Consider the following 24,903-nt stretch of genomic DNA (forward strand, 5'->3'; position numbering starts at 1 on the left):
TGATGAATTTTTACACGTTTTGGCTTGGTTTGGGTGCGTTTTTGGCTGGCCCCATTTGTGAAGTGTCAATTTTGATCGTGTATGTCCAATTTTTAGTTGTGTGCAAAGTTGCAGTAGAACTTTGGTTGTTGCAAGACAATCTGTGCAAAGAATCAAAGTCTTACATGTGTTGGTGGATGTATGTTTATGTGAATGGTTTACATATAGTGGCATTATAACAGGTTTATAGTATCACTATTGAAGGTTGTAGATTTGTTACTAGCATAGAAGGTTTTTGTAAAGCACTATTTGGTACATTGCTCTACAAGTAAAGATGTCTAATAGCCTATCATAGATTGTGAGTGAGAAGGTATACAAGAATAACTTTTAGGCATGTAAGTTCAAGATGATCAATTTCCCTATATAGGAAAAGAATATTTGGGAGTTCATCATATGTGATGAAAAGGAGCTAGAGTACTAAAGAAAATCTAATCCCATAACAAGTGTAGGCATATAAAGCATGTCATGAAAGAGCTAGAAAGGTGCTATACTTGTTGTCTATTAATGTGACAAATTCTATGATTATGCATATACAGGATGGACAAACGCCTAAGGAGGCTTGGGACACCTTGGTAAAAGATGCACAACACAAACACCCAAGCTCGAAAGATGCAACTAAAGTAGGAACTGCATAATATAAACAAAGGAAAACTAAGTATAAATGATTACAGGCGCTGAAGGTTAATGGGCTTATAGATGCCCTTTTTTCTATTGCTCCACCAGGAGATTAGGATGATGTTAATGATATGGTATCTGTGACCTTGAATGGTCTTGGAAATGAATACAGTTGGTTTCAAACCTCCATTGTTGGACTTCGAGAGATCTTTCTCGATTTTCAAGAATTGATTGCTGTCCTCATTCTTGAAGAGATGAATCTTAGGGGAGATTCATCCTCTAAAAATGCAAATGAATAGGACTTCTACTTAGATACAACTAGAGGTAAAGGCAAGTTTTCATCTAGAGGACAAGGTGGTGGTCGGCGGTTTGAAAATCGAAACTAATAACAACAACAAGAAGAAGAAAATAAGTTTCATATAGGTGGAAGAGGCCAATCTAGAGGCAAGGGAAACCAGAGAGACCGAGGTGATTGGCAAAGAAATCAAAATACAAATAGCATAGACTGCTATAACCGTGGGCAAACCAAGGCACATGGTAAAGGACTACCATAAAAAGTAGAATGATACCAAAAGTGGAAAGCAAGGCAACTATGCATCATCAAGTAACTAGGGTGATGGCATAAGTGAGGAGGGTTTTTATGATATAACACATGCTCAGCTCCACAATAGGAGATGTGTTAGGATCTAGAGATGTTTGGTGAGTGGATCTTAGGACCTCTAACCACATGACCAGTCATGTGGATCTTTGTTGAAATATACAAGTGAAATAGGGTGTGTGCGAGAACAAGCCCTTGGTTAGAGGCTATAAAAGAGAATCTGTAAATGTGAGAGAACCTATGAAAAGGTGAGAAGAATCTACTGGGAGAGAATAAAGGGTAGCATGAGAAGATTTAGGAAGTGTGGAGATATTCTGGGAAAAGTGAAGAGGTGGAGAGAATCAAGCAAAAGAGGTGGAGTGAATCAAGGAGAAATCAGTGGGATTAGATGCTTTGATGTAAACTCTATAAATTGAGGCATTGGCCTAATGAGAATTTGTTAGTTTTTGATTATCCATGCCTACATTAAGCTATTTGTTAATTAATCACTAATCACATCTTAATTATTTGCTAACTTTGTTAATGATATTGATTCTAGTATTTGATCCACCATAGCTTATCACATTGCTCTAATTTCAACACGGTATCAGAGCCATGCCTAGAATCCATCATTTTGTGAGCCCATTATCTTGCTAATCATTTTGCTAATTAGGATTAGTAGCTAAGTATATTTTTTTCTCTTTTTTTAACTCACCTCTGTACCCCCAGCCAGTGGAGGAGCTCTAGCTCCTTGCACACTCAACATTAGGCCAAACCCTTTTAGCCACAAAGAGCCATGATCCCCATGATTCAGCCAGTCGAATCAGAACGTCAAACCGCCGCGTAGAACTCTGAAAATTTGTTGATTTAGAGTGTGCCTTTTTTCTACAGCAAATCAAAGATCTTGTCTTCATCAAATCAAATTGGTCTAATTCCTCATAGCTCTAGGGGTTTTCAAGCATGGTCTACAAGCTGGTGAAGTCAGAATTGAATTTGATCAAGTCTACAGTGAGATTCAAGCTCTTCACCAAATCTGCAGGTGACTTTGGTAAAACAAAGATTAAGCATTCAATATTTGGTCAAATCTTGTGTTTATTGGCTTAATCCTCTACTAGACTCATTTCTATTGATGGCCTTGAAAGCATTTGAGCTCATTTGAAGTCTAAGGCACCAGATCTGGACTCCCCGCATACTCTATTTTTTGCACACAAAATAGAGGATTAATTTGATGATCAATGATTAATCATGCTAATCACTATATTTTGGTGCAATTCAAGGTTCAAATTAACCATTTAAAGGTATTTGATACAAATCCTTATAACTTCAGATTGCAATTCAGGGTTGGTTTGATACTCCAACCATTCCGTACAAATTGGTTACCCTTGATTTAATGTAATTTTTGGTAAAATTGTGCTGATAAAATTGTGATAATCATCATTTTGCATTTAACCCTTGGTTAATGCCTATAAATCACACTCAAATTCAAGATTATTCATAGCCAGATTTGCATTTGGGAATGTGTATAAGAATGAATGCTATATGCATTATGTATTGGGCACATTACATCAATGTGAAAGTAGGATCAGACACTGCCCTTGTCCAGAATAAGGCAAGAGGTAAGACCTCCCACATAAATTTGGGTTTGCATTGCATAATGGCACAAGATAAATATCAAAAGCCCAAAAGAACTGTCAATAAAACATTTAAATATGTTGCTCACATGGAGCAAGAAGACCTGACGGACAAGCTCATGGCCCCAGCCATGAAAGAAGAAGAATATCTCTTTCCAAGAAGAGGATCTACACCGAGAAGAAGATCTAAAGGAAGAATTGAAGGAAGACATGGACACGAGAAGAGAAGCTGCCACAAGAAGATTGAAAGAAGAGGAAGACATGGACGCGTGGAGAGAAGCTACCACCACGAGAAGAAGACAAAAGATAAGAGAAGATGTGAGGCTCCAAAGAGTGAGGAGCCATGTGAAAATCTCTGAGAGAGAGAGAGAGAGACCCCACAACCCAATGTAACCTGCCCCAACAAAGTAAAACCACCTCTGAGCCACCCCGATGATATAGGCCACGTGGTAGATAGATGTATGTGTGAGCACTTTAGTCAATGTCGCGGGCACTTGTAGTAAGCCTTGGACACATAGAGAGAGAGAGTGTCAAGGTCTATGAGTTTAGGGACTTGAGGCACTGGTCGCGGGCTATCAAGTAAGAGAGAAACTTGGTATACAGGGTCCAGGTGTGCTAAGTTGACTTGAGGGGAGGAGTGCTAGAAACTAGTCGCGGACTATCAAGTAAGAGGGAAACTTGGTATAGGGTCTAGGTGTTCTAAGAATATTCACTTGAGGGGAGGTGTTGAAATATACAAGTGAAATAGGGTGTGTGCGGGAACAAGTCCTTGGTTAGAGGCTATAAAAGAGAATCTGTAAATGTGAGAGAACCTGTGAAAAGGTGAGAAGAATCTACTAGGAGAGAATAAAGGGTAGCATGAGAAGATTTAAGAAGTGTGGAGATATTCTGGGAAAAGTGAAGAGGTGGAGAGAATCAAGCAAAAGAGGTGGAGTGAATCAAGGAGAAATCAGTGGGATTAGATGCTTTGATGTAAACTCTATAAATTGAGGCATTGGCCTAATGAGAATTTGCTGGTTTTTGATTATCCATGCCTACATTAAGCTATTTGTTAATTACTCACTAATCACGTCTTAATTATTTGCTAATCACTTTATTAATGATGTTGATTCTAGTATTTGATCCACCATAGCTCATCACATTGCTCTAATTTCAACAATCTTAGCGCCTCTAATCACATGACCAGTCATGGTAAATGGTTTAGAGACATGCAAAAAATGAAAAAACCAGGTTATGTAGAAACATGTGATGATATTCTACATCCCATTGTGTATGTTGGTAAACTACCATTATCTATGCAAAATGAAAAAGTGAATGAAATATCCCTGCCCCCTCCGTGCAACGAATTCATGGGTGCTAGGTCTGGAGGAGCACTTCTTGCGCAGGGCAGGGTTCCTCACTCAGGGTCTCGCCCACCACGGATATCCAGACAAGAGACTAATCCCTCGGTTCTTCCACCCTCGCCTAGAAAGCACGGGCGATTCCTCCATAGGATATTTTTACTCTAACGTAGTGAAGAGCCTTAACTAACTGAACTGATCCAACCAAACCTGTAAGTTCTGAGGTCAGATCAAGGACAAGACTTACGCTTGGATCATAGAGACTAATGCTTTTTTCCTCATTGAGAGAGGCACAGCCGTTGATTCTTTTCCATAGAACAATATCTATCCGGGATTTACTTCATCTATCGTACCATAACAGAATTGAGTCTCATTTTAGGGATCCATCAGTTCAGCCTACAGTCCCGTGGGTTAGCAAACCGCCTAACCACTGTAGTGATGGGAGCCATTTAGGAATTTGGTTAGGTTTTATTCCGGGTACCAGGGAAAAGAGTTCCGAGGTCCCCTAGCTGGATCTTCATGCAAATTTCAAGCTAGTCACACCACTTACACACCTAATATGAAATTGCCTTTTTCACAAATTCAGCTGTCTTTAAAACAATCTTTTAATGAAACTGTAGTATCACTAATCATAATCCTCCAAAATATCCGATTGAATTCTAATTTCTAATTATTCCTTCATCGAAGTACCTATGGCATCATTGGTAACCAGAACGCTCACCACCTGTCCACTCAGGGGCCTTTTCAATAGTTTCTAGCTCATAGTACTCGACAATATATTCACTTATAAAAATCCAAATGGAATCTCCGTTGAAGATCAACAAGCTCAACCAACAGATCCATATAAAATAGCCATGGACTCATCCGTTGAGGACTAGCAAGGCCAATCAACCAGATCCATGCCCGAATTCAGAAAACAACTCTTACTCCTTATTCCAGTATCTTCCCCGACGCACGTGTGGGTATCTTCGGTGACCCAAAGCCCGAGCACCGTATGGTCAGCACCCTCTAGGATCCTTCGTAGGTCACCAAGCGCTTCACTCATAGGCCGCTTCCTTGGTCCCTCATCCACCATACCGGAAGCTCACCATTTAAATTGAATCGAGGCTGGTCAAGACCTTGGTCGACCTTGCTATGCGAGACGTCCTCCGTTGACTCTCCGTCAGCTGTTGCAACTTTATCAGTTAGGTCTCCCACGACCTTATTCACAAGACGGTCAAAATGCTTCCCTAGCATTCTTGACATAAAATAGTCATTTAAAAACAAGTCATAAATACAGTTTCTATAACGAGCTCACGTCTTTCCACATTGTTCCACATCAATCCACATTCATTTCATATGTATTCCCATTCTCATCACATCATTTTGCATCTCATCATATCTTTCCTCATTTATCCTCATTAGATCTCATCCACTCGCATCCACATCTCATCAGATCTCATCCACTCGCATCCACATCTCATCAGATCTCATCCACTCGCATCTACCCATATCCACATCTCATCACATCGTATTCATTCACATCTATCCCGTTTCACATCACATCACATTACATATCATCTATTCACATCTATCCCAATTTACATCACATCCATTTCACATCACATCTCATTTATTCACATCACATCACCTCTCATCCATTCACATCCAGATTCACATCACCTCTCATCCATTCATATCCCATATTATTCATTCACATCCCGATTCACATGACGTCACATCTCATTCATTCACATCCCGATTCACATGACATCACATCTTATTCATTCACATACATGACATCACATCTCATTCATTCACATCCCGATTCACATAACATCACATCTCATTCATTCACATCCCGATTCACATCACACCACATTTGTTCACGTCTCTCACATTCATTCACATCACATCCATCACATAACATTCATTCATATCCATCACATTCATTCTCATCACCATCCCATCACATACATTCTATCCACATTACATCACATCACATCTATCCACATCATGTCTCATTCATACACATCTCATCTCATTCATCCACATCCATCCAATCGTTCACATGTACGACTACCCACATCTATCCATACATTCATATCTATCACTTCACATCCACATGTATTCATGTCACATCACATCTCTTTACATCGCAACCATTCTTTCACATACACATCCACATCCCTTTACATCACATCACATTCTTTCACATACACATCCACATCCATTCTTTCACATACACATCCACATCCCTTCTTTCGCATACACATGCACATCCCTTCTTTCACATACACATGCACATCCATTCTTTCACATACACATGCACATCCCTTCTTTCACATACATAACCACATCCATTCTTTCACATAGACATCCACATCCATTCTTTCACATACACATCCATATCCACATCCATGTACTTCCCATCTCACCCTTTCACATATCCTCTCATCTCATTCTGATCTCATCATTCTCATCCACATTCATTCTCATTACATCATATCTTATCACATCCTATTTACATCTTATCACATCCATTCACATCCTATCGCATCCCATTTACATCTTATCACATCCATTCACATCCTATCACATCCCATTTACATCTTATCACATCCGTTCCATATCCTATTCCCATTTAGTAGTTTGTACTACTTTGATACCGATAATGGGACTTTTCCTAAATTTCTGCCAATTGCTTGGCCTAGATAAAGGTTCTTTTTCTCGACGAGTAATTCAATATTCCTTCTCAATTTCTCAAATGAATTAAATTCAATATTCCACTTTTGAAATAGAAGAATTCATGGGATTTACAGAAATCAATTCTACCCATATTTTCACTTTTGATAAATAATCATAAATCGAACTATACTAAGAATTTCTCTTTTTTCCATTTAATTTCTTGGACCTCAAATATCATGGAAATTCCTCTTTTTGCATTTGATTATTTGCATTCCAATGTCATGGGAATTACTCTTATATCATCAAATATTTCTCATAAAAAAATTCATCTAAAATAAAATATCTATTATTTCAACATGCTAGGAATTTCTCTTTTTCCATTTAAATGATTGAATTCCAATTGTCATAGGAATTCCTCTTTTATTATTTAAATATGTCTCATAGATAAAATAAATTTATCTAAAATTTATCTTTGAATTTAAATAAAATATCCATTAATTCTAATATGCTAGGAATTTCTCTTTTTCCATCTAAATGATTGAATTCCAAATGTCATAGAAATTCCTCTTTTATCATTTAAATATTTCTCATAGATAAAATAAATTTATCTAAAATTCATCTTTGAATTTAAATAAAATATCCATTAATTTCAATATGCTAGGAATTTCTCTTTTCCCTTCTAAATGATTGAATTTCAAATGTCATAGAAATTTCTCTTTTATCATTTAAATATTTCTCATAGATAAAATAAATTTATCGAAAATTTATCTTTGAATTTAAATAAAATATCCATTAATTCTAATATGCTAGGAATTTCTCTTTTTCCATCTAAATTATTGAATTTCAAATGTCATAGAAATTCCTCTTTTATCATTTAAATATTTTTTATAGATAAAATAAATTGATCTAAAATTTATCTTTGAATTTAAATAAAATATCCATTAATTCCAATATGCTAGGAATTTCTCTTTTCCCATCTAAATGATCGAATTCCAAATGTCATAGGAATTTCTCTTTTATCATTTAAATATTTCTCATAGATAAAATAAATTTATCTAAAATTCATCTTTGAATTTAAATAAAATACTCATTAATTCCAATATGCTAGGAATTTCTCCTTTTTCATCTAAATGATTGAATTCTAGATGTCATAGAAATTTCTCTTTTATCATTTAAATATTTCTCATAGATAAAATAAATCTATCTAAAATTTATCTTTGAATTTAAATAAAATACTCATTAATTCCAATATGCTAGGAATTTCTCCTTTTTCATCTAAATGATTGAATTCCAGATGTCATAGAAATTTCTCTTTTATCATTTAAATATTTCTCATAGATAAAATAAATTTATCTAAAATTTATCTTTGAATTTAATTAAAATATCCATTCATTCCAATCTGCTAGGAGTTTCTCTTTTTCCATCCAAATGATTTAATTCCAAATGTCATAGGAATTTCTCTTTTATCATATTTAAATATATCTATGCATGAAAATAAATTTAACTAGAATTCTGATTTAATTTTTAAATAAAATATCCATTATTTTAGTATTCCAAATTTTTCTCTTTCATCATTGGAATACAAGGATTTCTATTGTCATGGAAATTTCTCTTTTATCATAAAAATGAATAACTAGAAATTTCTCTTTTTTTTAATTAACTATTTATGCATAAACATTAAAATTAAATTTTCCATGGTTATGATGAGAATTATTCAATTAACCTAGGACGATTAATCCTAGAATATGGTAGGAAATCCTCTTCTCATATTATGCATTAAATTGATTTAGGTGTTATTTTTTAAAAATTTTACCATAGCTCCGTTTTGCTATTACTGATAATTTTTAATAATTTTGAAAGCATAAAGTTTTAGTAATACAATATGATAAAATAACTATCATTTGGATCAATATCCAATTATGGACTTGATTCCTAAGTTTTTCATAATTTATTTAGCATAAAAGCATTAAAAAGCCACTTCTTTGGCCTCTACTTTGACAAGTATAGAATTTACTTTTGATTTGAGAATTGCTTTATGAGAAGCATCATTGGAATATAGAATAGGTAATAGGAATTACCATTCTTTGGGGGAGAGAGAGATATGCTTAAAAATATTTTAATTTAAGCATAAATGTAAACTTTATGTGTTTAATTACTAAAATTCATTAGATAGCTTCAATTGCATTAAAGAGCCATTCAATTGAATACTTCTCAAGCTTGAGAGGGGTTGAGAAGTGAGAAACATTTAGAGATTAAGAAAAAGACCATAAAATCACACTTTACCTCTTGTTTTGCTTGATTCTTTAGTCATTGGAGAGGCCCCCAACTAATCAATTGGTTTAGTATGTTGATGAAGACTCCAAAGAAGGTTGAAGAGAGAGAGAAGCTCCAATCTCTCCAAATTGTAGAGGATTTTTAGAGAATAATAGAAAATATCATTATTTTAGTATAATACTGGCATGGTATAGTTCACATATGAGAATACAAAATAATGAGGGTCTATTTATAGATGAGGGAGACCTCTAACCAAGTCCAACTAGGTTCTAGAATTTTCCAGGTTCAGTAGTTTGGCTGAATTTGGATAAGATTTGGACCTAGTTTGTTTTGGTTTGATCCAGGAGAGAGGAGAGATAAAAATATATTATTATTATTTAGTTTAAAACTCCTCCACACATGTGAAATAGGCACCTCCTTGAAGTGCCCCATTCTCCTTACCAAGGTGTCAAAAATGTATCATTATACCCAAAATATCTCATTTTTTAGTAATATTCATAGTTTTTTACTAATAAACCTTGTACTCAGTCAACTCTTCATCTTATGTGGGCATTTACTCATTTTTGGGTATTTTTCTTTTATAAATTAGATTTATCTCCTCCCCACACTTAGATTGATCCTATTGGCCCATAGGAACCTTAATTGGACCATAATCCAAAAATTTCTAAAAATCTAGACCCTTAGGCTAAGGTCCTTTATACCTATTTTCAATTAATTCCAATTGCACATTGGAAAGTTCTTTTTGAATTTCTGTTTCAGGGAAAACCATTTTATACACTAGGAGGATTTTTATATCAAAAAATATCTCAATTTTAGATTACCTCCCTCTAGACATTTTCTCTCTCCAAGCCAAAACAGGGTAAAACATAATCTTTCTTTTATTTCATAGAGGGGAATAATTATAAGATCAGAAGGGAAGGTTTTTACACCTGTACACCTCAAAAGCTGGAGGGAGGAATCTTACAGTGAAGTACTTGGTGGACAACTATATTTCATGTTTCAAACATTACAAAGAACTTGGTTTTTATTAGACAGATGGTTAAGCAGGGTTTGCAAGTGAGGTTTAATCCTCAAGGGTGTTTTGTGGAATACTTGAAAAATTAGTGTCATTTGCAACAAAGGGTAACAAAAATGGTAAAATGTTTACTTTGGATTATGTAAGCATGCATGAGGTGAAGGAATCTATGTTTGTACGTAGGACATGTGTAGGACATGTGTCATTGTAGAGATTAACATATGACATAAGTGCTTGGTCATGTGAATATGGCATAAGTGCTTGGTCATGTGAATATATAATGGCTGAAGTCTATGCAGGCCCAAAATATTGTTACAGGTTTGTCGAAGTTGAAAGTTAATGATATACACAAAGTACGTAAAGCATGACAGCTTGGTGAGCAGGCCAAACATGCTTTCCTTCATGAAAAGCATGTCAGTGCATGGCCACTAGATGTTATACATTCAGATGTATGAGAACTAACCAAGATTGCAACAATTATAAGTTATGTCACACACATTGATGATGATCACACTAGGAAAGTGTGGGTTTATTTCTTGAGGGAGAAAAGTGAGGTGTTTTCTCACTTTTAGAGATTTAAAGCCTTGGTTGAGAAGCAAAAAGGCATATAAATAAAATGCATGAGATCATATGGTGGGGAGAGTATTTTCCAATGAGTTCAATGATTTCTTGAGAAAGTAGGGAATTAAGAAACCATTTACGTGCAGCTACACTCCGCATAGAATGGTATTATAGAAAGGGAAATAGACACATTACAAAAGTTACATGTCCCTTAATGTCTGAAAGGAATATGCGATATTTTTGAGTAGTAGCAACACTGCTATTTACATTATGAATAGGACCCCCATTGCAGTTATTCATGGAATGATACTTGAGAAAAAGTTTACATGCATAAAAAACTAGATGTGTCTCACTTGAAAGTGTTTTTATGTATTATATATATGCATGTTCTAGATGAAGTGAAGACAAAGGTGGATCCAAAGGTAGAGAAATGCATCTTCATCAGTTATGCTTTGGAGACGAAAAGATCATGGATATTTTAAGGAGTAAGGAGAGATGTTGTCTTTGATAAAATGAGTAGCTGGAATGTAGCAATGAAGGCAAGAAAAGATGAAGATGTAAGAAGTAATGATATTGCCTCACATGTAGAGCAACAATCACAGGTGCTTAGTGGACTTGGAGAGTCCTCTAATAGTGGATCCAGTGTTAGACCATGGTCAAGCAGGTTGAGGAAAGATGTAGGTACACATGTATCATGCAAAGGGAAGGAAAAGGTAGATTAACCTTTTGTGCCTGATCTAGCAGCTTCAAGTAGAGCCTTGATGAGGAGCTTGTCATTTCATCAATTGGTTACTCCTAGTGGTTCAAGGAGAACTAGGGATGTTTTGAGGACACCTCGCATTGATCCAAGTGTATGTAGGTCTCTAAGGGTGAAATACCTTGTTGAGAGGTTGAGATATGCTGGATATACAACTCATAATTATGCTTACATGGTTAAAGCAATACAGCTAGAGCACACTTGTTTTGAGTAGGTAGTTGGAAATAAAAAATAGGAAGATGCCATGAATGAGGCAATGGCAACATTGGATGCAAATGCAACATGGAAATTAGTGCCTTTACCTAAGGAAAATAAGGCAATTGGATATCAGTGGGTGTATAAGCTTAAACATAACTTAGATGAATCAATGAGAAGATAAAGGCAAAATTAGTTACCAAGGGTTATTTACATACCTATGGTATTGGCTATGAAGAAACATGCAACATGATTACGAGAATAGCAACTATGAGAGCCACCATTGCTATGGCTACATCATAAGGAAGGGTTGGTCTTTACATCAGATGGACATAAATAATGCTTTATTGCATGGTGATTTGCAAGAAGAAGTATACATGATACAACCACCAGGTTATGAGAGTGATGCACACCCAGTTTCTGTGTGTAGGTTACATAAAGTCTTGTATGGCTTGAAGTAGGCACCCAAATCATGATCAAACAAGATCGCGGAGTATCTTGTTACCATTAGATTTTAGATATCCAATGTAGATTTTTCACTTTAGCTAAAAAAGATAGATAGAGGGATCATGCAATTAGTCATTTATATGGATAACTTGATCACTGGTGATAGTGATGCTGACATACTTGATGTCAAGATGCTTTGAAGCAAAAGTTTGAGATGAAGGATCTAGGTGAGCTACGATATTTATTTGGTATATAGGTGGTGAGATAACCTCATGGCATTTTGTATGGCTTGGACATATTTTCCAAGTATGGTATGAATAGGCTGTAAGCCTATTTCAGTGCCATTGGAGCAGAACACAAAGCTTTCTGTAGATACAGGTGAGCTTTTAGAGGACCTCACTATGTATAGCTACATAGTGGGTAGCTTGACCATTACTTAGCTAGATTTGAGCTATGTTATTAGACTTTTGAGTTAGTTTATGCAGGCCTCCAAGGAAGCCACACTTGGATGTGGCTAGACAAATTCTCATGTTCATAGTTTCAATAATGGATTATGGACTTTTCTATGAGACTGGCACAGAGATACAACTACATGAACACATATATGCTAATTGGACTGGTAGTGTTGTATAAAGGAGATCTACCACAACAGCTTTATGTTTTATTTTGGATGTGCTACTATGAGTTGTAGTAAACAAACAACCCAGTCAAGTATAGTACATGGATGCTACTATGGTAGCTTAGCTTCAGAAGCTACTTGGTTATATGGGTGATCCTGTCTTATAGATATAGGGCCATTGTCATTTATTATGACAACATGAGTAGCATATAATTGGCTAGTAACCCAATATACAATATTAGGACAAATCATATTGAGGTGCATTATCAATTTTTGTGAGGAAGATGGTTCTAGTAGGTGATGTAGATCTAGTATATATCAGCACATAGGATTAGGTGGTTGACATCTTCACAAAATAATTAGGCATAGAGAAGATCCACAAGTTTAGAGCTTATTTGGAGTGCAATTTGTGGCGTTGAGCTCGAGGGGGAGTATTGAGATATCAAACTCAATTAGTGCTATAGACATTGATGACCTACCTTGGTGATAGCTTCTACACTTATGCCACTAGTATGGTTGGTGAGATTATGGCTCATATATGCCGCTAGATGGATGATAGGCTTTTTGATATCCTATCATCCAATGGCACGATTGGTGAGGTTATGGTTACTATGTCACTGGTGGATGATAAACTATGTGACATACACTATGTGATAGCCATATTTAGATTACTAGAGTATGGCATAGTTATAGTGCTAGTTCATACAGTCAAATTCACACTATGGACTAACCATTGTAAGCTATAGTAGTATGAGAGTAGTTTTCCTTATAGTGCGTACTCTTATCTCTTTAGTTTATGGTTATAGAGAAGAGAAGGAGATAGAAGAAAATTCACCCATCTCTCTCTCTCTTGTGTGTGTGTGTGTGTATTTTCTTGTATAAGGAACTCAAGATCTCTCCAAAATTCTCTTTCATAAAGCCATGGGCCCACATCTCTGTGAAAATCCATCTTGAAATCTCGGGCAAGGGATCACCCAAGAACGAGGGTGCAGGCTAAGATTCAGGCTAAAAGAAATTCCTTGTTGCAAGGTTCTCGAAAGAAGTCCACAAATGATCATCTTGCCCAGTAGGGCTCGACTCTGAATAGAGGGATCGATGATGCCAAGGCTCCCCCCCAATGACAGGGCTATATGATCACTCGTCGATGAGGTTCAATAGTTGATCTAAAATTTCCTTTAGGTTGGTAGTGATGGGAGTACACGGGGCAAGGTGGCCTAAAAGAGCAACAGGAAGTGATATACCACATGGCAGTAAGAAGAACTAGTCAAGGAAAGCCTAGTGGTGGTGGATGAACTCCAGTATAGCGACTTCCTTCAATTGCTTAAAAGAAGAGGGGCTAGCTGCTACTCCAAAAATGTTAGGAAATGTCAATACCAACCATCCAAGATAACGAATAGAAGTTCTGCTTGGGATCCACTGAAAAACCTCAAAGGCAACCTAGGAGGGCGAGGAGCCAACCAAAATCCACACAACTTGCTAGTTGATACGTGTAGATCTCTATAGCATCAACAAATCTTTGGAGATTCCTTACATCTCATGAGAGGTATTATGTTATGTCATCAGCAAAACTCCAAGTCAAGCAGGTCCTCTTGTGAGTGGATAGGTAGGTGCAGCAGCTATAGATCGGTTCTCCTAGGTGGAGAGGAAATTGCTCATGGCCTTGGCTACAATAAGAAAAGAAAGGGTGCAAGAGGGTAGCCCTACCAAGTTGAGTAAGAAAGAGGGAATCTATCACCTTAGGCCCCTTGGATGAGCATCACACTGTGTGAGAGGTGAGAGTGTGTGAGAGGTGAGAGACCAAATAGAGTTCAGAGACACCTCAAACCCACACTACTAGAAACCCCATTTGACACATAGTCCCCTCAAAAATGCCCCAGTCCACCCTTTCAAACCTTTCTCAAAATCAAGGAGAACCATCAATTCTTGATGGTTCAAATTCTCAAAATCAAGGAGAACCATCAATTCTTGATGCCTCAAATGATGGGCCGAGCGATCACATCCGAAAAAGTGAAGATGTTGTCCACCAGGATACTCTAATCCTAAATAAAACATGTTTGCATGCTATGTATCAAGTTGGGGAAGGAAAATCTAAAGATGTTGGATGGTTTTGGCTAGGAGTTTGTAGGCAATCCATAGGGGTCTCTACCACTACCAAATCTCCAATCTGTCTCCTCCTCCTTAGGGATCAAATGGATTAAACCCTCATTCACCCTCTTTGGCATCAAGCCTGTGGTGGACATAATCCCATTGAAAGAGGATTTGAAGGTGCCTTCTATGAGATCCTAATGATGAAGAAATAAAAAGACTGGGATACCCACCCTCCTTGGGAAATTTATCTCTTTAAAAGCATTCACGCCTACCTGCTCTAATGCCTTCTTTGACGCGTGCTCTAACACTAGAGAGTCCATCTCATCAGAAACCTCCTCAAGCTCTTGTTTCTACTCTTTGGCTCAAAAAGGTCTTCCCGCACTCGCATTGTATACTCCCGCTCCGAGAAGGTCCAGATCATCGTGAAGATATACAACCGTGACACTTCCAATCTTTTAACTTTTATATCATGTGGAAACAACATCTTGAACCCTTATAATTATGAACCTTAGACTTTGATTTTATTATGAAGAATTTTATGTAAAAGCTTTACCAGTAGAGCTCACAATCACCACAATGGGACAAAAGAGAAGAGAGAGAGGCAATGATCAATGATGGAGAAACTAGGCTCTGTAAAAGCTCTTAAAAGGCCTTGTGGTAGGCTTAGCCACCATAGCCGACTACCCAAGAGGGGCAAACAAATGAGGTGTAGAGAATAGAAGTGACTATATTACTGAACATGTGTTTGCCACAAAAGTGATGAATTCATGATGGCACACATGATGAAGAATATGAGATAAGTGATCTTTGCCACATAAGTGATAAAATCCTTGGCACACTATAACTTAAAATATCTTTAGGGAATTCCCTAGGTTGTTGGGGCATGGGAGTCATTTCGTAATAGGAGTGGATGAGAGTCATGTTCCAATAATAGAACCACACGACAGCTTGAAATATCTTTCACGCATGAGAGTCGTGTTCTGGATGGGAGTTATCTTCCAATAATAGCACCACACATTGGATCTATTGCTACACCACTTCATGTTTCTTGTTCAATCTTGCAATCTCCTCTCTTTGGTTTGGGTATTCTTGCAGTTTCTTTGGAAGGGGTTCTTATTCTTTGATCTTGGTTTGTAATGTCCTTCCACTGCCTTCTTGGCCCTTTCCAAGAGTTCGTCCTTCTTGTCCATTAAGATATATCCTTCAGGAGTTTGTCCTTTTCTTGTCCTTCAAGATAGATCCATCACTACTTTTCGTACCTCATTCTTCCTCTCAAGAGTGATTTGGATTGGAGGTTCTAGGACGTTTTCAATTTCTATATAGCCCAAATCATCTCTAGGATCTCTATTCTCTTCGGGTCTTTTATCCCGATGGGCTTGCAAAGTTCTCTCCTAGCTTTCTCCCTCAGTACTTTTGTTCTATCCCCCATGAGGATTGGCTCATCAAGGTTTCCCATTCCCTATCCTTCTTCTAAGGTAATTTGGGTAGAAGAATTTAGAACATCATCAATCTCAAAGGAACCTAGTAGGTCCTTGGGGTTCTTCTCCTTTGTTCCTTTACCACCTCAAAACTTGGATAAGTTATTGTCTTGAATGTTTTAGATCTAGTCTCATTTGGCACTGACTATGCCTCCCCTTTGTTATGGCCCCTACACGTTATTTTCCCTTTTTGATTTTTAGGGTTTTTGATATGGATGAAATTGTGCATAGGGTAGCTTAGTCTTGCAATTGTTTGGCTTGAGCCCATGTTCACAGTATTTCTTTTTTGTCATTAGAGGCGGACATGACACACTTATAATTCCCAACCCTGCTATTGGTGATGATGTACTCATCAAAAAATTTTGCGTTGTTGGCTTGAGAGGGTAGTCATCACACTGATTTAAGTGATCCATGCCACACTTCATACACCATCTATTTAGACATGGTAGGCTAGCAATTAGCTACTTTTGGGTTCACTATCATTGGGAAATCGGCCACTGTGTGAGAGACTTGACATCTAAATAAGGCTAGCAGAGCTCATCTTGGTGTATTGATATCCCTTGGTTTGTAAGCTCCAGATGCTATCTACATCAGGATGGTCAGGCTGATGCATGTCAAGCATCAAGTGACCGTGTTGGGCTATATGTGATAGTCACCCCTTGGACTTTGGTGGACTTCCCACTACTGAGTTTGGGTATTCAACATAAAATGTTGACATGTTAGGAGGCTCATTAATAATCATCTCAATCTCTATCAATAATTTAGGAGTAGTTCTTGGTGGGGTTAGTTGAGGAGGTAACACTGGAGGTGGGATCTCCATGTCCCTATAAGGATTCCTAACCACAATTTGGTTTTTTCTTATGTAAGTTGCATCTGTACCACTAGGAAGTGGCACAAGCAAAGCTAATGGTTGTGGGGGTGTTGGCTGCAATGCTAGCACTCTATAAATCCTCATCATTCTCTGAGCATGGTAGCATTTGGCTATCTCGTCATTTCCACATCTTCTATAATAATATCCAAACCACTAATTTGCTCTCACTCTGAGGACTGGGCATTCATGGGTATGTGGTTGCTTCTACAAATTGCACACCACATCTACAAATTGCTTCATGGGCTATGTGGTTGCTTCTACAAATTTCACACCACGTCTATTCTCATCTAGGAGCTAGATGAGAATAGCCCGATTCTCTTGGTCTAGCCTCCTTGAGTACTCCTTTGAGTCCTTTGAACAACATTTTGGCACTCTTGGGTTCCTAAGCCTTCTTTGACTCATTTGAAGTTGGGTTTTGTCTTGGTCATTGATTCTAATTGTAGTTTTGAATAGCTAAGTTGCATTTAAAACTCCCATGGCCAAGTTTACTTGGTTGTGAGAGTAGCACTTTATTCTCTAGAGTTAAGCCAAAAGAATCTATCTTGCTCTAATGATTAGTCACCCTTAGTGTAGTACATACTTGTTTGAAGGAAACTAGGTGGCTGTAGGAATCTCTCATTCCATTTAATTTCAAAATTAGCTTAGTTATGAAAGGGTCTTATCTTGGGATGACTATGTTTAGTTTCCCCTCTTAGTTCCCTAGTACATCTCATTAATGTCAAAATGGCATTAATGTTATATCTTATTTCTAGGATTAGGTGAGTTATGAACCTAGTTTCCCTTGGTCCATAGTGGCTCAGGAGACATCATGGTGGTCTATTTGGGTTCCATTCTAGTAGAGACTTGTGCATAGGATGGTCCCATAAATCCATATGTTGGCATTGTTCCCGAAGGTGTAAAACTAGACTAGATCAAAGGTTATCCATGTACTGGTGCTTCTTAAACCATTTGTACGCTTGAGGCCCTATTATCTCGGCTCTCAACTCTCACGGTTGCCCCATCCCACATGTATTGGTTCTATTAGTTCAATCAGAGTTATTGACTTGGTTCTTTCAAAAGGCTTATTATACAAAACTTAGACTAAAAAAGGGCCCTTTAAGAAGAGCTATGTCATCATCTTGCTAGAAAAATGGGATCGTGGAACCTTATAAATATTATGTTAAAACCCCCCCACACAACATGCCATATTCTAAATCTACCACTTAAGATTGAATTTAATATCAATTTTACTAAATTATTAAGTTTAAATTAAAGACCAATTTAGGAATTTTTGCAATTATTCAAGTGCCATTTTTAAAATCCTTATTAAATACTCTATTTTTGAGGCACAAAGTCAAATTTGAGCCTCTAGTAGTCTATTTTATTTGAAGATGATGTCTTAGAAGCTAAAACTATTAGTTGAGACTCTCTTATACAATATCTATTTAAAGGCAATTCCTCACAAGGCTCAAATTCTAGTTTGAGCCTCTCATAGTGATGGGAAATAGGCTTCATAGATGATAAAATATGAGAGGCTCAAACTCAATTTTGAGCCACTAAGGGAATTTTCATCACATAACACAGACTATGAATGGCTCAAGTGTAAGTTTGGGCCTCAAGGAACATTGCCTTCACAAATGAGAGGCTCAAATATTAGTTTGGACCTCAAGGGAATAAGAAGGGAAGCCTGTTTCCCATCACTAGGAGAGGCTCAAACTAGACTTTGAGCCTTTTGGGGATTTTCCTTCAAATAGATATTATATGAGAGTCTTGAGTAATAGTTTTAGCTTCTAAAGACATCATCTTCACACAAAATAGACTCAAGAGGCTCAAACTTGACTTTCAGCCTCAAGGATAGTTTTCCTCAAAAATAATAGATGAGGTGAAGGCTAAGAACATCATGCAATTAGAAGTATCATGTAACAATAATGGACCCACTGTATCTCTTTAACAATATCTTTATAACCACCTAGATTCTCCAAAAATAAAGCATTTAATAAGGATTTAAAAAACTGACACTTGAATAAGTACCAAAATTTCTAAATTGGTCAGGCTTCGATAAATTTGGAGTTGATATGCTCAAGGAATGTCATCCCCTTTAAAAGGTAGATTCCACAATGATTGTGACATCCATGTTACATGGATCTCACAATCGTTAGAATCTACCTTTTAGTGGAAGGCATGACTTGAGCATATGTCGGAGGTGGTAGATTTAAAATCTACTTTTCAAGGGCTTTCCACCGGTACGTACATGTGGGGTTTTGACATAAGATTCATAAGGTTCTTCATGGCCCCATTTTTTCTAGCTAAGTGATGGCATGGCTCTTCTTAGAGGACCCTTTTTTAGTCCAAATTTTGCCTAATGCTCTCCTCATAGTTCTCCTTCGAGTGGAGGATAAATGCTCCTCATGTATATCAGGTTTAATGTGGAGGGAAGCCTCCCCTCGACTTTAGGTTTGTGGTTTGTATCCCATGTGGATTAAAATGAAAATTCTCTCATCGTCACTACACTTCCTAGTCTTTAAGTGCTCTTCAGGAGAGGTCCTTATTTCACTCAACCTCGATGTTCTATATTATGGATCTTTGTTGGATGGGAATACTCCCCCTTGCCCAAACCTTTCCATCCTTCTTACTTCCTCGGCCACTCTTGGGATGTATGTGTTACCATCCGCGTTTGGACACATGTCGTTTGATTGCAAGCGGGATAATAACATCTGCTAAATAAAGGGAGTGTTAAGAAACTTATGGTTTCCCTAAGCATTCCTTTGTGTGCTCGTGATGCTGAAGAGGTTGCCTTGGGCATCCTCATATATTCATGTGTCACCTTGATTGAATCTAACCCTCCTTAGAAAGAAACCATCAATTCAGAGGCCGAGTGGTGCCTCAGTGTAAGCTCTTAAATTCTTAAGGACTCTGTGAGGTTTCTATGCCCATGTTGTCAAATCGGATTAGATGCTGGTAGAGTCTCATGGGAATATACATATTTCCCTCAAAATCTACATTAAACTTGTGTCCATTGTGCAAAAAAGCGATAACAACTTTTGGGTTATCTAAGATTCATGGTTCACATCCTGGCATAGCTAGAAATGACCATTTGTCCAAGATCACTCCATTATGGTCAATGTATATGGAAACCTTTGCAATTTCATGATATCCATAGCATCTAGCACATAGGTTTCCTTTACAATTTGCGTGCAAACCTATTTCTCAATATTCTCGTTGCTTATAAATGTTTACCTGGCTCCATTCCCACTTACGGAAGCTCTACAAGGTTAATACCCCACAATAGTGATCTAGTCTCTTCCGTGAAGGAATATTCGTCTACCTCCAAACCAATGTTTGGCACTATAAGGGAGGTCAATTCTACTCGAGGTCAATTCTACTCGAGGTCCAATACCACTCCCTAATGTTGGTGTGTGAAACAAAGTCTCATATTCAAAGGTCACATTTGAATAGGACTAGGTAATGATTCTGTCTGACTGCAAATGCATAAGCACTTGATGTAGTGCCAGAATTGCTTTGCAAGGACTCTTTTTATGATGATTTTAAGGTTTTTATAGATTTTTATGGGCATAAATGTATAATGCAACTGTAGTTATTTTTGTGTTTTTGTTCACATGGCCTAGATAAAAAAGCAATCTCATATAGCCTTAATGCCATTGACATTAATGAAAACCAAGAGAAGAGTTGCACATGGACTTTCACAGCAACATTGGGCTTCACCAAGGAGCTACAAATATCAACACGGGTTGCAATGACATCATCATCATCGATAAATTATTTTCATGTAACGCTTGTAATTTTTCACCACCAAATGGGCAGTCATATGTGATTGACCATAAGTCAAAAGTGGATATGAGCACGCTAATGTGTGTGAAAATGAAAAGTTAATCTTTTGTAAGAATGTTGCAATCAAATGAGTATGTAAGCGTAGGTGTTCACAAGCAAAGACCAAAGAGTCGACAAGAAGAAGAAGTCATCATCGATAAAAAGAACAAGAAGCGGAGTCAAGGTCATAGCAACCAAGAGGCTACCATGACATCGACATCAACATGAGAAACATTGAGCTACCAACCACTACCCTAACCTAAATCATATGTTGTAAAGGCCACCAAATAAGTAGGCTAAAAAATCATTTGTTATGTGTATCTACTCGACCACCTAAGAGTAGTCAGTTGAACACCCAGGGGGGGTAATGATTGTTGTAACCCTACTCCTAGAAGAGACCTCTAGACCTCAAAGATTGGTCAAGTCTCTATCAAGGAAGGGACCTCACTCTTAGAGATGACCTCTAGACCTCAAAGATAGGTCAACCATCAAGGGGGGGTGAAAAATGTGTTGTTAAACCTTGAGTAGCCTAAAGATTTGGGACCAAGGGGGGGTGTTGAGGAATGTGGTGCCAAAGAGCACAAGGAAGAGGTAGGAAGTGAGTTGAGTAGGCAAGAAAGTGCAAAGCGCAACAGCATATCATGAAGGCACATGAGCAAAGGAATTTATCCCACATTGTTGTACAAGCCCAAGGGTGTACCTCCTCAGATAAAAGGGAGCCATTTCAAGCAAGAAAATCATATCATTTGCATACATCTCAAGTCTCTTTATGAGTACAAGTCTTAATCTTGTAACCTAATTGTGCTTGAGTCTATTACACATACTCATCATCATGAGTTCACTTAGATTACATCCACCTTAGATTAATCATATTTAATTAGGTTAGGTTAGTGTCTATTTAGGAAGTGATTTTGTCATTAGGAGAGCTTGATCCATGATTTCTATATTTTTTGTGTGGTTGGAGTGATTGGGAGTAGATTTGTGCGATTAGAATAGGTTTTTGCTTTGAACATTTACCTCTTTGGTGTTTTATGGTGCTTATTTTGTTCAATTCTTTGTCTTATGGAAACGGTGTAATGAAGAGAAAGAAAGCCCTCCCGGGTGATTGAGGTAAGCTATATCTCCACTTGGTGGATTCCATTATAACCATGAGCATTAACCTTATATTTACTAGGACATCAGTGTACATTAGCATTTTTTACATTTTTTTAACTTAGATTAGTCTAATCAAGATATTAATCTTATTAAGTGTTATTTTTTATTAAATTGAATTAATAACTCTATCATGGCAAAAAAAAACCCAAAAATATTAACTAAAAACCTGAAAAATAAAACATCTACAAAAAATTGTGAATTTTGTTCTCTAAAAGTTTTGGATTGTTGCCAGGATCCAGATCATCCTGATCTAGATCATTACATAAGCATCCAGATCACTGTACTTAGAGCATGAAAATATTTTATTTATGGCAGCTTTGGCGAATGGCCTTCATTGTCACATGCTTGAGCATAAGTTATGGAGTACGTGACATAGGAAGAGGGAATAAAGGTGAGTTACGAGTAGAGACCCATGCAATACCTAAAAAATGGATGCTGACTCAACCGATGCCAATTGCCATTTTTAATAACACGCTTTTTGGATCGCTAATGATTCGATCAACATTCCAATACAATTATTGATCGTATCCGATCAAGATTCCCAATGACATTAAGATTTCCATAGTAAGATCGTTGATCGGTGAAATACTCCGATTGCTGGACTCTAAGCCTATGTTAATTCAGATGATTGCCTGTCCGATGTGTTTAATCAAGAGGATCGCTGAGCTGGGTGAAATACTCCAATTGCTCAGGCTATTTCAGATCACGTCGCTATTTAGATTGTCTATTCACGATCGACGATCTAGCATTCAAATCACTCTATTTCAATTGTACAGATCTCTGATTGTGATGATTCTTATGTCCGATTGTTTGATCAAGATTGACAGTAAGATCATCAATTGGTGAGATACTTTGATCACTGGAATATAAGATTGCATTGATTTAGATCGTTGCCTCGATCGCCATGAAATACTTCGATCACTACACTCTAAGATCATGTTGATTGATCCTCGAGGTCAGAGGCTATCGGGTTTTTTACCTCTACTCCCTTTTACAGCCTTTCATATTTCCTTTGCCGCCCACTGCTGCTGCCCACCTCCCATTATTCTAAACCTTCATATTGGAGTCCTGTTGCATGGCCCCTCCAGACTCCAACCTATCACTGTGCATGCACTCGCGGTTCGGCCACCGGGGCAGGGAATCGCGCTGAGCACACTCAAAGGGGAAGCGTAGACTTTTCCCTCCAAAAGATTTTCTTTTTTAGCGTAGACTTTTCCCTCCAAAAGATTTTCTTTTTTTACAAACCTTAATTTTTGTCACCAACAGTCCTTCTTGGCTTGCCTCGTCTTGATAAAAACGATCAAGACTGATGAGGAGAGGGTTGGCCAAGTTCCAAATCCCAGTTTTACCCTTTTCTTTTCGTCCGAATGAGAGTGGTGTAGCGTGCGTGCGTGCGTGCCTGCCTGCGAGCTGGTCGAGCCAGATAAAGGCAATGACAAAGCAGCCCACAAAAACAAATAAATATATAGCCCACAAAAACAAATAAATATATATAGTCCAACGAGTCACACACAGTAGTGACTCGGTGGCTGCTGGCCGACGGGCCATCACCTAAGGCAGCAGGCCACATGCCGCCGTGCCGGACAAATCACACCAGGGAACTGCAAGGGCAGGCATACCTAAAGGCTTGTGTGTGTGTGTGTTTGTGTGTGTGGGTGCGCATGCGAGGTTCTTATTCTTTGTATTATCAAATTGTAGAAAAGGTGTCTATTTTGAGGTAAGGTTTATGCTTCATCATGGCACCTAAATCAAAAGATAAAAGATAATGTACACTTCTTACTTGGGCTAGCATTGATGTAACTAACATTTCTAAAAAGGCTAAAAAGGTTGTTGAGAATGAATCTAGTTCATCATCAGCTTGTGTGAGTGTTGCTAATGTTACTGATGAAGCCTTGAAGTGTATGTCTCTTGAAGAGAGGACCGAGTATGATCGGAAAAATGAAAGGCGTGCACTCTTTCAAAAAGAATGGCTAGATAATTATAAGTGGCTCGAGTATCTTCATCCACATTCTGCGTATGCCAAAGGTGGATCGATAAACTTCAAGGTAAGTAATTTTAAGTCTCATGCACAAACTAATTGTCATAAGACAGCTAAGAATGCCGTGCTTATTGAGAATAAAGATTGCATTCAAAATAGTTTGCAAAAAGTAGTAGAGATAAAAGATCAAGCTTTATTATGTTTGTTTAGAGGTGCATATCTCATTGCAAAGAGAAACATGGCATTTGCAGATTTTTCTTATATCATAAAATATGTGCAAGATTGTCATGCTCCATACACTACTACTCTATACAATGATAATAAAGCATGTGCTGAGATGATATTTTGTATGGCAAAGTGTCTTATGGATTTTACCATAAAGAAGGTTACAGCTAGTCCATGGTTTGGAGTTTTAATTGATGAGTCTAATGATATCTCTCGACATGGTCATATGGTCATTTATCTTTCTTATCTTGAGAGTGCTTGCATTCCAAAAATGAGCTTCTATAGAATTGTGCGTGTTCATGATGGTACTGCTAAATCTATTTATGAGGCGATTCTTGAAGAGCTCAAGAAAATAAACCTTGATTTTTTTAAATTTGTTGCTTTTGGGTCTGATGGATATGCTACAATGGTAGGAAAAGATAATGGAGTTCAAGCATTGCTTAAAAAACATGTGAATCCTTTCTTGACTTTGATACATTGTGTAGCGCATCGTGCTGCTTTAGCAATATCAAATGTGGCCAAAGAGATGGAGTATTGCAAAAAGCTTGACAAACTAGTCAATGC

This window comes from Cibotium barometz, chromosome 32 (assembly GCF_041138505.1).
Source record: "Cibotium barometz isolate CiBa-2024 chromosome 32, ASM4113850v1, whole genome shotgun sequence".
In the NCBI taxonomy this organism is placed as follows: Eukaryota; Viridiplantae; Streptophyta; class Polypodiopsida; order Cyatheales; family Cibotiaceae; genus Cibotium; species Cibotium barometz.